The 12,500-nt window shown below is 40.7% G+C and overlaps 1 protein-coding gene and 1 pseudogene across 2 annotated transcripts in view; both read right to left on the minus strand.

Annotated features, from left to right (window-relative positions):
* LOC127621861 (MAM domain-containing glycosylphosphatidylinositol anchor protein 2-like) overlaps positions 1-12,500 on the minus strand; it is a 286,776-nt pseudogene that overhangs the window by 184,957 nt on the left and 89,319 nt on the right.
* Positions 1-12,500, minus strand: part of LOC127621889 (mitochondrial basic amino acids transporter-like) — a 236,701-nt gene that overhangs the window by 82,212 nt on the left and 141,989 nt on the right. The gene's annotated exons all lie outside the window — the stretch shown is intronic.

Below are 12,500 nucleotides of genomic sequence, written 5' to 3' on the forward strand. Positions count from 1 at the left end.
GGTGAGGTTGAGGGTGAGGTTGAGGGTGAGGGTGAGGTTGAGGGTGAGGTTGAGGGTGAGGTTGAGGGTGAGGGTGAGGTTGAGGGTGAGGTTGAGGGTGAGGGTGAGGTTGAGGGTGAGGTTGAGGGTGAGGGTGAGGTTGAGGGTGAGGTTGAGGTTGAGGGTGAGGTTGAGGGTGAGGTTGAGGGTGAGGGTGAGGGTGAGGTTGAGGGTGAGGTTGAGGGTGAGGTTGAGGGTGAGGGTGAGGTTGAGGGTGAGGTTGAGGGTGAGGGTGAGGTTGAGGGTGAGGGTGAGGGTGAGGTTGAGGGTGAGGGTGAGGGTGAGGGTGAGGTTGAGGGTGAGGTTGAGGGTGAGGGTGAGGTTGAGGGTGAGGTTGAGGGTGAGGGTGAGGTTGAGGGTGAGGTTGAGGGTGAGGGTGAGGTTGAGGGTGAGGGTGAGGGTGACGCTGCATAAACAGTGCAAACAATAGATAATTGAAACAATAACATGAAGAGTTTCAGTGCGGTTTCCTCTAAACTAGTTGTAGGAAGTGTTTGATTTCTGCTGTACGGCTCATTTCCTAGAGTAACAGAGTGTTGAAGGAAACCTACATCACTCTCAGAGGTGTGATGGCACATGGTAAGAGGTGTTTCAGATGACAAATGCACCAGTATCAGTTTCAGAGGAATACAGAGTGGCGCCTTTTATGGAAAGTGATGTCTGTTAGAAACCTCCGACGCTCACGTTACAGAGAGAGAGATGCTCTGGATGCGCATGAAATAAAGTGCTGAAAATGGACCCATTTTTTGGCGAGCCATTAAGATCCTTTAATCCTGACAGAGGGACGTTGGTAAGCCACTAGCATGCTGGGATACCAGAGGAACGGGCCAAACTGAAAGTCATCGCGAGCTGTCGTGAGGGTGCCGAGAAAAGCCGCCATCTGCCACACAGAGATCTGCCCAAACACTGATGCGGCATTTGCCAAAGCAATGCTCGGAGGGCTGTTCAAGGACCAGTGTGACAAACAAACATAAACTCACACAAACAATCACATGCGTTCACTCATTAGGGGCGTCAACTCTGACTGCTTAATATTTCTTGCCACAAAAACCTTCACTGTACAGGGTTAGAGACCCAGCTAAGGACTTTATTGTAATCGTGTCCAGAACATATCCAGGTAATATGTCACCCCAGCATCAAAAGAAAACATAAGAAATTATATTTTGCTTAAAGAAAATTAAGAGAAAAAAAATTCATTGTTGACACAATTTTTTATTACAATTAAATAGTCTGCCAACCCCAAATTCTCATGATCAAAATGGCTCAAATCTACAGCAATACAGTAAAGAAAATTGATTAATGACAAGCTACTATGATGCATAAATTTATTTATATTATTGTCCTTTTGAATTTGAATTGAAACCAGAAAATTAGCGCCCCTAGAGGTAATGGGGGAGAAATATTTAAATGAAAATAAAGGTCCTTTACATAGCACATGGCATATGAAAGTCATATATCAAATAAAAGCTCTCAATCTCAAAAGGAATGTGACTGTATAGTTTATTTTGTTGCCCTAATATCACAGTTTGAAAGCTTTTCAAAATAATCACAATGTGAAACATGATTTCTGTAAGTCATAAAATACAAACATCTCGCCAATAACTGCTGCTGTAAGCCCCAAATAACTAAACATTTTATATCTACTTTTACCTTATGCAGTTAAAAATAATAATTGCAACTGTTTACTTGTCTGTGAGTTTTCTTGGCTGAATAACCCAATTTATGTCTTTGATTTCCAGAAGAGAATATGCAAACCAAATCATCAGTAAAATATTTTTTTGACTATTGATGATAAAATAGTTTTACATCATCACAAATGCTTTCTAATGACCCCTAGATTGAGCTTGTAGTCCACTCAGAGGCCGAGATATTCAATGAAATAATGAGGGTGTTGCTTGAACTGAACATTAGACTGAATGTCTATGGACGAGCACATCTGTGAGGGGTAAAATGTGTTAGAGCCCCCTACAGTTCACATCTGTGAGGGGTATAATGTGTTAGAGCCCCCTACAGTTCACATCTGTGAGGGGTATAATGTGTTAGAGCCCCCTACAGTTCACATCTGTGAGGGGTAAAATGTGTTAGAGCCCCCTACAGTTCACATCTGTGAGGGGTATAATGTGTTAGAGCCCCCTACAGTTCACATCTGTGAGGGGTATAATGTGTTAGAGCGCCCCCTACAGTTCACATCTGTGAGGGGTAAAATGTGTTAATGCGCCCCCTACAGTTCACATCTGTGAGGGGTAAAATGTGTTAGAGCGCCCCCTACAGTTCACATCTGTGAGGAGTATAATGTGTTAATGTGCCCCCTACAGTTCACATCTGTATATTGTGATGGAAGGTGATAGAGAAGAAAATATTTTTTGTAGTGCTTTCTGCCACCTAGTGGAATAAAATGAGACTTTTTAGAGGGAGACGGGGTGAACAGAACCAGAGTTACATGTTTGTTAGGAAAAAAATAAAAAATAAATATATAATATTTATGAGAGCAATTGAACAGATTTATGAAAAATCAATCGAGATGTTTCGCCATTAAGACCATTAAAAGGACCATTGTATGTACCTTTCGCCATCGGCCTTGAGGAAGAACCCAATTGCGATGGTCACTTTTGTTTGGAACGACTCTACACGTGTTTCCCCCATTCCTTCAGTGCTCTTCAAGAGCGCCTATATCTTCCTAACTTATGCTAAGAAACTCTAAAAACATTTGTATATTTACATGTGTATTCTGTATCACTGCTTTTCCCAGGCTGTGAATCAAAAAGTGAGTTCTTTTACCTCTAACGATGATGGTTGTGGATTTTTTGGCCGGGTTTCCCACGTTATTGCTGGCCACACAGCTGTAGACGCCGGCATCCTCTGAGGAGATGGCAGGCAGAGTGAGGGTGCCGTTCTTCACCACGCTCTTCTCAGGCAGAGCGCCCGCACTGGTGGACCAGGTGAGGGTTGGCACGGGCTCTCCACCCGTCGTGATACACACCAGCGACACCGTCTGCCCAGGATTCACCACGATTGGATCTTCCACCAACAGCTTGATGGACGGAGAAGCTGCAAGAGCACAAATACTGCACAGATCAAAATGATACATGGAATAGTTCTGTTGAAAAAACTATTTTGTGAAACCGTATGCAATAATAATAATACAAAGATCACAATACTATGCTACAATGTTTTCACATGACCCCATTGGGAGTCAATACTATTTATTCTACCTTTTGACCAATAGGTGGTGCTGTCACCAAATCTATATGATGATGTCAGGATGTCGTAACAATGAGACGTACAGAGTTTCATGTCAATACACCAAAGTGTTGCCAAGATACAGCCTAAGGTCCATTTTGGCATCTTGCCACAAAATTCGTTGATGCGTTTCACAAGAACGGTTTGGTTTATCAAAAAGCTCTTCGTAACTTTTGGCCGTGAGTGTCTCTCAATTAAATATGCCAAATTTTGTGCGAATCGGACGTACGGCCTTGAAGGAATTTGAAAAATTTAGGTTTTCAATTCAATTCAAAATGGCGGACCGTGGCAAATTGGGTATCATCATACTCGGCATGACCCGGCAGGATGTTATACCAAACTAGTCAATTGTAAAAAGCAATTTTACTTATTTTATTATAATTTTTGACCACAAGGTGGCGCTAGCCCTAAACTTTGTAGGTACCCTCGGACATGGTGTCGATGATGCATACTAAGTGTCATAACGATATGCCAATCTGTTTGTTCAAAATGGCTGACTCCCAATATGGCGGCATATGACAATTGGGTATCATTCGACTCGTCCTGCCAAAAGGAATCTAAAGAGACAAGTCTCATGATTTTAGGCCAAACTATTTAGAATTTACTAGCAAAAATAGAAATTTTTCATATATCCTGACCACTAGGTGGCGCTGTGTCAAAACTGCATGTACCCTCAAGTCATGTTGGCTATGCCACTTCAATATGCCAAAGTGTGGCAAAGACAGAACCTCACATCTATTTTGGCGTGCTCTCCGCCTAATTCGTTGAAGCATTACACAAGAACTGTTAGGTCTATCGAAAATATTTAAATTATTTTTTTTCTTCAGTGTCTCTAGATGATACATGCAAAATTTCAGGAAAACCCGACATACGGTCTAGGAGGAGTTTGAAATAGTAGGTTTTTCGGAAAATTCAATATGGCGGAAAATCTAGTTGGGCAGAAATGTTAACAGATGGTGGCGTTAGAGCGTTTAAGTTAGAAACCCCAAATTTGGGTAAGATACTTTTCAGAGGGTCCTCTATCTGTGTACCCAATTTCATAACTTTCCTATGTACGGTTCTATGGGCTGTCATAGACTCAAGAGCGGAAGACTAAAACTAACAGTAACGGATACAATAGGCGCATTTGTACCTTTTGTGCTTGGCCCCTAAATAAAGACACAAACAGCATGAAAACAATCGGCCAGTATTTTCATTATAACTCAATTGATATTTGCCAAAAACACCAAGGCTAAGAGCTTGTACAAGCACATTGACCGTTGTTTTATTTAGTGACCCTGAAGATGCAAATCAATACCTGAGAACGTTCAATAACATTGGTTTCATGTTAAGTATTTCCAGTTAAAGCCATTAACTTCACCACTTGACCTATGTGGGTCATACAGACAGAAGTAGGTTTGTAAATCTGGCTCGTGATAATCTGTGTGAGAATAGAAGTGCCGAGTCAAACCTGTTCTATTGGTGAGTCTGAAGACGACTCTTCGGTCGGCGATGCCGCATACGTTCCTGACGGAGGCGATGCAGCTGTAGTTGGCGTAATCTTTAGGTCTCAAGTTCTTCAGCTTCAGGATTTTTGTCTCCCCTGCAACTCGGAGCGAGAGGGCGAGAGAGGCGTGAAAATGCATTCTTCAACCACATATACATTTACAAGACACTGATGTTCTCATACCAACACTTTAGTTTTTTTTACAGAAACGTATTTTCATTTTATGAATTGTTTTCTGTCTCCGGATGGAACTTGACATTTATGACGTTACGGCCCATAAAAAATATCGAAATGACTTTTTGATATTCAAAACTCGGAGATTAAAAACATGTGTATTCGAGTCATTGTTTTGACTTGTGACCTGTGAATTGCATATTTAATGTGCTTTTGGAATAATTGAATAGATCTGAGGTGAAAAGAATCATTTTGTTTTCTTTTGTACGATAAACAATTTTGGTGTCCAATAGAAACTCCTGGAGCAAAACCAGTCGAGAAGCACTGATGTATTTTTATCTGACAAAAGTCGAAACCTGCTTGAAGCAGCCGATGATTCAGAGTAACCCCATTTCTCATGAGGCGTAGTGGTTGAATCACCACTTCAAAAATCAAGTGCCATTTTCAGTGGCCGAAGTTTTCACACTCACATTGTGATGTAGTTTGATGGCAGGACCTATTTTCCTCAAAAGATCCAAAGTTCAAGTATAGATAAAGAGTGATGGATTATAAAGAGGTGTTCAACTCTAAACTCACTTAAAGATCTCTCAAACTTTCCAGTGGGTTATAAACACATCACCCAGTGCAGGAACCAAACATGAAAGGCATACTTAAGGCTTAAAGTAACTGCACAGTAAAAATTATTTGTAACACCCAATTCCCGCTACTTAGTAGGTCCTCGTGGTGGCGTGGTTACTCGCCTCAATCCAGGTGGTGGAGGACGAGTCTCATTCGCCTCTGCGTCTGAGACCGTCAATCCATGCATCTGATCATGTGACTCGTTGTGCATGACACCACGGAGACTCACAGCATGTGGAGGCTCATGCTACTCTCCACGATCCACACACAACTCACCACACGCCCCATTGAGAGAACCACTAATCACCACCACGAGGAGGTTACCCCATGTGACTCTACCCTCCATAGCAACCGGGACAATTTGGTTACCCCATGTGACTCTACCCTCCCTAGCATCCGGGACAATTTGGTTACCCCATGTGACTCTACCCTCCCTAGCAACCGGGACAATTTGGTTACCCCATGTGACTCTACCCTCCCTAGCAACTGGGCCAATTTGGTTGCTAAGGAGACCTGGCTGGAGTCTCTCAGCACGCCCTGGATTCAAACTCACGACTCCAGGTGTGATAGTCAGCGTCAATACTCGCTGAGATTCCCAGACCTGTGGCCGAATCACAACACTGCTGATGTAGGGCCATATCACACTCTTGCTCATGTGATATTACTTACTCTCTCTGTCTCTCTCTCTCTATATATATATATATATATATTTTAGGGCTATCGATTTAATAAAAAAATTATGCAATTAATCGCAATGCCCCCGGACTGTGATAATGAAGATTCCTGAGAAATGCTTGAAGTACCACCTGTTTCCTCCAGGGGGCAGTAAGTGAAACTTCAGCTGTATGAGCAACACACAGTTTATACAGTGAACAAACACTTCAGCACAAACATGTGTTACATTCTTGTGTTCAAAACACTTGGAGCGCAAATCTGATCTAAGAGATCTCAAGATGTGTTTAAAGATTGAGTATTAAACTATATTTCATGACACAGTGACCTAAACATGTGTGTTTATGACGCTAACACACCGAGACTCTACACAAGCATGTCTGACGCAGGTGTCCTTAAACAAGCCCTCATAATAAATCTCTGATTGATAAATTCACTTGTGTAATGGATTACTGTGAACTGTGTGTCAATGATTGACTTATGATCAATAATATGATAATAATCAATACATTGTGTTATAAAGACTTATCAATGATGAACTCTTCTGCTACAAGAATGTAATGCATTTTAATTATCTGAATATCTTTTTATTTTATATATATATTTATATATATATAATTTATTAATATTTAAAGATAATTATGTATAATTATTCTATCATTATATATTGAATTATTGTTATAATAAGGGGCTTTCTCAGCAAATATTTGTTTATGCGATTAAAAGCAATTAATCACGATTAATTAATTGCGACACTATGTAATTAATTCGATGAAAAAGTTTAATTGATTGACAACCCTAATATATATATATTTCACAATTTTGGTCACATTTGAGACTTTTTAAAATGTTCAAATCCATTTATTCCATCAATAAATAAAACATGTTACATATATGTTTATTTTTGAATGCATTATTTGATACTTTTTACAAGAATTTAAATTGATTTGTAGAACACGTGCCAAAAATAGCTACTGTCTCTTTAAGAAACCCGGCAGTTGTGTAAAGATCGTCTGTAAATGAGCGCATATTAATGAGCTTCGTTAACTCATCCGTGCTCTCCGTAATAATACAAATAAATCTTTATTGATCAACAAACGCACTGACTGTAAAGAACAGGAAAGATATAAAAAGAGACATTATCTAATCACAGTCAAATTCGATATTTTAATTTACGAATCGATATCGAGATTGTTCCAATGAAGATCAAGATGCATCGGACAATTGATATTTTTTACCCAGTCCTCCTCCAGAGTGACTTACAGAAGGAACATCGTGAGAAATTGGTCATACAAGAGTCAAGAACACCCGAATCATCAAGAGAACAGTCGAGTGAAACTGCCTAAATCTCAAGGTCACAGCATCGTCCTTGAGGAAGTGTACAGACTCCTTCAGAGGGGGTAAGTGCACTGAAACTCTGTATAACACCCTGTGAAACATTATATATCATGAATATTTCAGCGCATGAATAACACACTTCACGGGACGTCTCTTCTGTCGCCGATAGTGAGTTCATTATTAATCTCCATCTCATTACGGTTCTGCTGAAAGTCCATTTATTGTGCTGCATTTCAAAGCCAACCGGCAGAATTTTAATTTGTGGAAATGATAACCGCACTGCAGATTGCGTCGCAGGGCCTTATCGTCTTTTGACGGCACATTTGAGAGGCAGGGGGTCTTCAGGCCCAGTACAGCAGACACGGACCGGCCCGGCGAGTGTGTAGCTGCGGTCTTTGATGTGCCGTCACACTCATCAGAATAGATTAAGAGTATCAGATGGCGCCCTCGGAAATAAGAGTGATTCTCGCTTTAATATTCCAATGATCAATCGGATGCCCCCCCCCCCTCCCCAGACTTAATTTGATTATGTGGGCATGATCTGTGGATGTGACATCATTGTCTGCGTCTGGATGATATCGGCTCAGCTGTCAAGACACTGATGGGAAAGCATCCGTTTGGGACAGAATCAGGGAGAAATAAAGAATAAATGAGTGTGTCCAGATTGTGCTTCTGTATATGTATTAATATATCATTTATATTTACATTTATGCATTTGGCAGACGCTTTTATCTTATTACAGGGACAATCTGGAGTTCAGAGGACACAATGGTGGCGGCTGTGGGGATCGAACCAGCAACCTCCTGATTACCAGGTATGCGCTTTGGCCCGCTACGCCACCACCACTCTGTGACGAGGAGGAGTGCGTGGCCGGGGCGTGGGGAGCCGGAGGTGCCGGTTCAAGAGTGAGAGAGAGACGCACACGGTCACGTTTCATGTGTGTCTGTTCATTATATCATTAAAACTTTACGTTGACTGTTCAGGAGGTTCCCGCCTCCTCCTTACCCGTCCTTTACTGTTACACACTCCTTTATACGAAAATACAAGCTCAATCTACAGCAATTGTGTCTTAACGTTGGTCACCACAAAAAAATTATTTATACTCGTCCCTCCTTTTCTTTAAAACAAAGCACAAATCGAGGTTAGAGACACTAACAATGGAAGTGAATGGGGACACTTTAACCCTTAAAAATCTGAAAATATTGTCATAAAATTTGTGTTTTATGACAATTGGGGTATTTTCTCCCCAATTTTTCTCCCAATCTGGAACGCCCAATTCCCAATGCGCTCTGAGTCCTCATGGTGGCGTAGTGACGAATCTCAGAAGCCTCCGCATCTGAGACCGTCAATCTGCGCATCTTATCACGTGACTTGTTGAGTGCGTTACCGTGGAGACGTAGCGCGTGTGGAGGCTTATGCTATTTTCCGTGGCATCCACGCACAACTCACCACACGCCCCACCGAGAGCGAGAACCACATTATAGTGACCACGAGGAGGTTACCCCATGTGACTCTACCCTCCCTAGCAACCTGGACAATTTGGTTACCCCATGTGACTCTACCTTCCCTAGCAACCGGGCCAATTTGGTTACCCCATGTGACTCTACCCTCCATAGCAACTGGGACAATTTGGTTACCCCATGTGACTCTACCCTGCCTAGCAACCTGGACAATTTGGTTACCCCATGTGACTCTACCCTCCCTAGCAACCGGGCCAATTTGGTTACCCCATGTGACTCTACCCTCCCTAGCAACCGGGCCAATTTGGTTACCCCATGTGACTCTACCCTCCCTAGCAACCGGGCCAATTTGGTTACCCCACGTGACTCTACCCTCCCTAGCAACCGGGACAATTTGGTTACCCCACGTGACTCTACCCTCCCTAGCAACCGGGCCAATTTGGTTACCCCATGTGACGCTACCCTCCCTAGCAACCGGGCCAATTTGGTTACCCCATGTGACTCTACCCTCCCTAGCAACCGGGCCAATTTGGTTACCCCATGTGACTCTACCCTCCCTAGCAACCGGGCCAATTTGGTTACCCCACGTGACTCTACCCTCCCTAGCAACCGGGACAATTTGGTTACCCCACGTGACTCTACCCTCCCTAGCAACCGGGCCAATTTGGTTACCCCATGTGACGCTACCCTCCCTAGCAACCGGGCCAATTTGGTTGCTAAGGAGACCTGACTGGAGTCACTCAGCACACCCTGGATTCAAACTCACGACTCCAGGTGTGACCATGACAACTTCCTCTTCTTGCTCAATAAATATGGATTGAAATGTTCCTCAGTACAAATACAACATGAATAAAATATTATTTTATGCACCAAACACTACATTGACATTTAAAAAAGAGAAATTGTCAAACCTTTTGGTAACTTATAGTAAGATGATATCATCATAGCTTGTGATGTAAAATAACGAGATCTTTATAGTAACAGCACGCTGCATATATGGAAATACACAGAAAGTGTGTTTACTGTGATGATCCGTGAGATAAAGAGAGATCAGGAGAGGAGTTTCAGGACGACAGTGAGAGAGACGATTACAGCGGCGTGAGATGTTCTCTTGACAACTACAGCCAAACACACAAACACACTGACGGCTTCCACTGACGCGTGTGACGCATGTTAGGGCTTCAGTTCTCTGGCCTGCTGCGCAGGTGAAATGGTAAGTGGACGTTTTGTGACACAACAAATGCAAATACGCCCCAAACACGCTTGCTCTGAGTGTTTCTGAAGCTCTCTGTTGAAGGACGAGGTCAGATGAGGCTACGTGCTACAACTATGGGCTGAAATATGTGCCACCAGAAACTGAATTTGAACCATTATATTTGAATTTGAATGGCTAAACTTGAATAATTGCATTGAAAAACTGAATTTGAATCACATCATTTGAAATTGTACTGTTTAATTAAAATTGAATTTATTCAAAAACTGAATCTGAATTGTATCATTTGAAATTGAATTTATTCGTTTGGAACTGAAGTCCAATAAAATTTGATCCTCACTGAAAATTAAACTCTCTATATATCTTCACATTCACTTCTCACAATTCAGATTCAGTTCTCAAATTCAATTTCAAGTTACTGAGACAGACATCCGGGTAGTTGGAGGATGAAGGAAGAGCAATCGAGCGCAGATCGATAGATAGCGTTCATTGGCGCACAGGACTCCTCTTGGGCCAATCAGCACCAATGTTTTGGAGCACAGTACGTTACCCGCCATGAAACTATGGAATTACGATTGTGTCAATAATAATGAATGTAACTTTATAAAACTGAACGTAACATTTTCAGAAACTATCAAAAATATTCCATTACAAAAGAAGAAAAACACAATTAAAATGAAAAAAATGAACTCAGTCGCACGAATTTAACAGGCTCTTCAAATATGCTTCATTTTTTGTTAATGTTTTTCAAAGATTCGTTTTCGCAAATCGTGGATTCTGAATACATTGCCACAGATTTCGCTTACGCTTCGCAGTTTTTCGTTTGCTGTTTTGAGACAAACCTCTCGTGGGGGTGGGCTTAACAGTGATCTACTCTGATTGGATAGTGAGCTTTTGATGGACAGGTGCTCTCTGACCCGGATGTACAGACGTCACTCAGTGGCGCGCATATTGGAAAGCTCTCGCGGTGATTTGTAGTTATGCAATACGTCGTGCTTTGTTGTATTACTTACTAACAATATGTAAATAATATTTGACCTATAATTATATAATTTAATATTATATGAGACCTTCGATCGTCTAATAATCGTCTTCGATCAGTCTGTAAAGATGAGCTTTCAGGAGAGACATGGAGCGGCATCATCTTCCTCTTATTTATTTAAAAAAAAATATATATATATATGTTTTTTTAATGCAAAGAACAGGAACATACAAAAGAGAAAGCATACGTACATCACATAATATCAACCAAAACAATAAAGAAGACAAAAATAAATAGAAAAAATAATAATAATAATAAAAAAAAAAAAGATAATAATAATAATGTATATAACAATAAAAGAAGAGGTAGGGCATTACATCACACAAAAATGTTCACATGAAGAGATCAAATGCAGATTCTAACAGTCCTTATGGCTTTCTTATTAGTAGATACTGAAATCAAATTTAGATAATTTTCTATTTCTTTTAAGAAGACAGAGAAGATAGGTTTACAGTTTAAAAATGTGCATTTGTGAATATAGAATTTGCTTAAGAAAATAATTAAATTAATAACAAAACAGACATTTTCGTTTGTGGGGTCTGAATCAAAATACCCAAATATAATGTTTCTCATATGTATTGAGAAGCCCGGCAAAATCTTACACTTGATAAAAACATCAATTTCATTCCAAAGCTTCTGAGTGTAATGACACGACCAAAATAAATGAACCACTGTTTCATCAGAATTCACACAAAAAGAGCATGTTAGCTCAATGTCAGATTTAAATCTTTGTATACATTTCTTAACGGGATAGAACCTGTGTATCAACTTAAAGGACATTTCTTTCACTTTATTTGTGAGAATGAATTTCTGCTGTAAAGACCAGATTTTTTCCAATTAAGGTTACCAAACAAATTATTCCAAATGGAAATAACAGGTGGAACAGAAATCAAATCCTTAAGAAATAAAGATCTTATAGTTTTTAGCTTTCGACTCAGAAAAACAGATTTGACCAACAGAAGTATCACAAGGTTTAGGAAAGGATGCAGTAGATACTGGGGTGAAGTAATTACGGTTTTTACATAAACCAGAGGGAATAGCACCCATTACTGTAGCAAATTCTTTTGGGGTTACTGGTATTTGGTATTCAGAAAGAAATTCTGAATATCTGAATAAAAGACCTTGCTTATTAAACAAATGCTCCACTCCTCCTCCTCTTGTCCTTCAAGGCAGCTTGAAGTAAGTTCGTGTTACTGAAGTAACCAATAACATCGATAC

This window comes from Xyrauchen texanus, chromosome 28 (assembly GCF_025860055.1).
Source record: "Xyrauchen texanus isolate HMW12.3.18 chromosome 28, RBS_HiC_50CHRs, whole genome shotgun sequence".
In the NCBI taxonomy this organism is placed as follows: Eukaryota; Metazoa; Chordata; class Actinopteri; order Cypriniformes; family Catostomidae; genus Xyrauchen; species Xyrauchen texanus.